General features: G+C 34.5%; 1 protein-coding gene across 1 annotated transcript in view; it reads left to right on the top strand.

Annotated features, from left to right (window-relative positions):
- LOC144972423 (uncharacterized) overlaps positions 1-2494 on the top strand; it is a 31698-nt gene extending 29204 nt beyond the window's left edge. Inside the window, exon 15 of the mRNA XM_078913588.1 lies at positions 1-2494. This exon is cut by the window's left edge and continues 2325 nt beyond it. The gene's annotated coding sequence lies outside the window, so the exon portion shown is untranslated.
- The last annotated feature ends 1015 nt before the right edge of the window (positions 2495-3509 follow it).

Raw genomic sequence — 3509 nt, 5'->3', positions numbered from 1 at the left:
TACATGTTTCCAATTTGAACCAATTCCCCTTTGTCTTACTTTTTCTTGGATGCTTTTATTGTAATTCTAGAACTTTTTACTATCCAATTTTCGTCCTTTTTACTGGCGCCGGAGTGACCTAAATGTGTTGCAAGCTCCGTAAAACCCTTAAAAACAAAACAAACAGCTCCATGGGCCTAATGTCTTTTAAGGACTAATCTGGCATGGCAGTTTGGTTTTTTTGCATCACTTGCAGCTGCAATGAGCCTGCAAAAAAATTGCAAAATATCACTGATTTGCATTGCAGCCGCAAAATTTGCAACGTTTTGGAAATGTTTGCAAATTTTCGAGATTTTGCAAAAGAAAAAAAAAGAAAAGAGACGAAAAAGAGGACAATTTTTTTTTTTTTTCATTTAATTTGATAGCTCGTATAGAACGTGAGAGATAATTAATCAAGAGTAGTTTCTTTTTCTTCCTTTTTACTGGTGCTGCTGATATGACCTTACATTTGTTGCAAGCGCCGTGAAACCCTTAAAAACAAATACCTTTTTCTTTCATTAACTAATTATGGGTTTTTAGGAAAATGAATCACAGATTTTTGTAAATTTTTTTTGGTGCAAATTTTGCTGTTTTGAGCTTGCAAAATTTGGGTATATTATTTTCAAAAAACCACCTTGTCAGACTAATGATAATGATAGATGGGCAGGTCTGCAGTCTGATCATCTTTTACTTGGACATCCATTTTTGTCACCTGGCTCAGCCCGACATAACACCGTTTAAGGACGACAGGTCACATTCATATGATATAAAATTTGAATGCAAAAGTGGATATAATTAATGGGGAAATTTATTTTAAAAATAATATAGCATTGTGATATGCAAATTATATTTTTTGTCATGATACTTATATCTATGTACAACACTTGAGTATATTCCTCTTAGTGGGGACCTGTGCTTCTGTCTGAATGAGACTTTTAGGTGATCTCAAACTAAGTACTTTGATAATGTGCTCTTTGAATCGACCTTTGTTTCCTATTTGAACCAATTCCTCTTTGCTTACCTTTTCTTGGGTGCTTTAATTGTAATTCTAGAACTTTTTACTATCCCATTTTATTCATTTTTACTAGCGCTGATATAACCTAAATGTGTTGCAAGCGCTGTAAAATCTTTAAAAACAAGCAAAACAAAACACAATACATTAACCATTTATGGTCGAGAGCTGATGCAAACATATTTGCAAGTCTGATAACTGGACTCAATTACGGGCTCTTTTTAACGTTGTTGTAATATGGAGAATATTTTGCGTTGGTTTGAGAGTATTTCTATTACAACAATGACACCATAACAATTTAGGTTATCAGACCTGAAAATAAGTATACATTGATTGGAGCCCTTGACCTCTTTTGTCGTCCAGAAAAGTCACATGTTGGGTGGGGTTCCTGGCCTCCCATAGTGGGCAGGGAGGCACTTACTGTGTCTTCTATCCCCTTATATCTGTCTTTCAACTCACTCTCTGTCATTGTCTTGGAATGAGATTACTTGGTTTTGTCCAGGCCCTGGCCTGATACTCTAGCTGAGAGTCAAATGTATAGATAGTTCGAAGATGACGTCACTCAGGCCTTTGTTATTGTTTTTGCCATCCGCGTTTGTGAGTTGTTCTCACTAAACTGTATTAACCAGACTATAAAAGTTCATGGTTACACAGAGTTTGTGTGTTGGTCGGTTATACTTCCGGATGGCAATGTTGTGAACTCCTTGGCCAAGCGCATTCTATCTATTCCTTGTAAATCATCTCTCTGTTATGCATTGTATTATGTTTTCTTTATATTATATACGATTTGTAAAACATTTGAGTGTATTCCTTTTAGTGGGGACCTGTGCTTGTGTCTGAATGAGACTTTTAGTGATCTCAAACTCAGTACATTGATAGTATGCTCTTGGAATCTACACCTGTTTCTTATTTGAAGCAATTTCCCTTTGTCTTACCTTTTCTTGGGTGCTTTAATTGTAATTCTAGAAATTGTTACTATCCCATTTTCTTCCTTATTACTGGCGCTGATATATCCTCAATGTGTTGCAAGCGCCGTAAAACCCTTAAAAACAAACAACAACCTTTTCTTGGGTGCTTTAATTGTAATTCTAGAACTTTTTACAATTCCATTTTCTGTGTTTTTACTGGCGCTGATATGACCTTAATGTGTTGCAAGTGCCGTAAAATGCTTAATAACAAAAACAAAAGTCACATGCTGTCTTTAATCCACCCCCACCCCCCGCGCACACATGTCGTTTTTTTTTTGTATCCTTTTTGTATAATTTTGTGTCCGTATTCTGCACAGAGACTATTTTGCATCGCCTGGATTCTTGAAGAGAAGATGGTCAGCTGATTGTTTATTTGCTTATTATGATAATGCGCTGCATTCGTTGAAGGAACGCTATTACGAAACAAAAGGAAGCGCATAAGGTGTTTTACAAAAGATGTGTCAATACTTAGCTCGCAAAAAAAAATAATAATAAATTTAAGATTCTGATAATAATAATAATAATAATAATAATAATAATAATAATAATAATAATCGTAATAATAATAATAATAATAATAATAATAATAATAATGATAATAATAATAATAATAATAATAATAATAATAATAATAATAATAATAATGATAACGATAATAATAATAATAATAATTATTATTATTATTATTATTATTATTATTATTTCATAGATGGACTGTGTTTGAAATGCCCCATATGAGGTTTTACCATACCAATTTTTTAAAAAATCTAGAGTTGGTCATTGATGAATAAAGAAATGCTTGTGAAATAAATGTTACATTTTTCTATATTCATATGGTTTCTTTCGTTTATTTAAAGCAAGATTATGTCAAAGAATAGTCTTATAATCTTGGATCTGTGGCCAGACACTAATTCACAGCAGTCGTGTGGAGTGAAGTCTAGAGTAGATTCACCAAGAGAACAACATTTTGGATTGGATTTACAACCCATTCGGTCACTGACCATGACTAATGTCGCTTAGTGGAGATATATCGAGAGATACAGATGGGTTGATTGGTAGATTTGTGGAGAGAGAGAGAGAGAGAGAGATAGAGAGAGAGAGGGGGGGGATGTAACTCAATATCAAGGGATGTAATTCAATAAATACATCACAACCACAAAAAAGGGTTGTTATGGATGAGTTACATCCCCCCTCTCTCTCTCCCTCTCTCTCTCTCTCTCTCTCTCTCTCTCTCTCTCTCTCTCTCTCTCTCTCTCTCTCTCTCTCTCTCTCTCCCACTACCTCTCTCTATCTCTCCCTATTTTTATTTCATTTATTTCTCTCTTTTCTCCTAATATGTATCTTCACGAAAACAGCTTACCACGCCTGAGAGTAAAGGTCAAACTAGAAACCTCGCCAAAATTCTAGGCTACATCGCCCATTGCATTTGTTGTTGGCATAAACACGAATATTATCATCGGGAACAGTATTATATTTACGACTAGCATATAATACAACAACACTGAGGTCAG

Source organism: Berghia stephanieae, chromosome 5 (genome assembly GCF_034508935.2).
Source record: "Berghia stephanieae isolate SIO BIC M18660-M18661 chromosome 5, UCSD_Bste_1.3, whole genome shotgun sequence".
Classification (NCBI taxonomy): domain Eukaryota; kingdom Metazoa; phylum Mollusca; class Gastropoda; order Nudibranchia; family Aeolidiidae; genus Berghia; species Berghia stephanieae.
The sequence above is the reverse complement of the archived record's forward strand: the minus strand, read 5'-3'. Positions and strand labels throughout refer to the sequence as shown.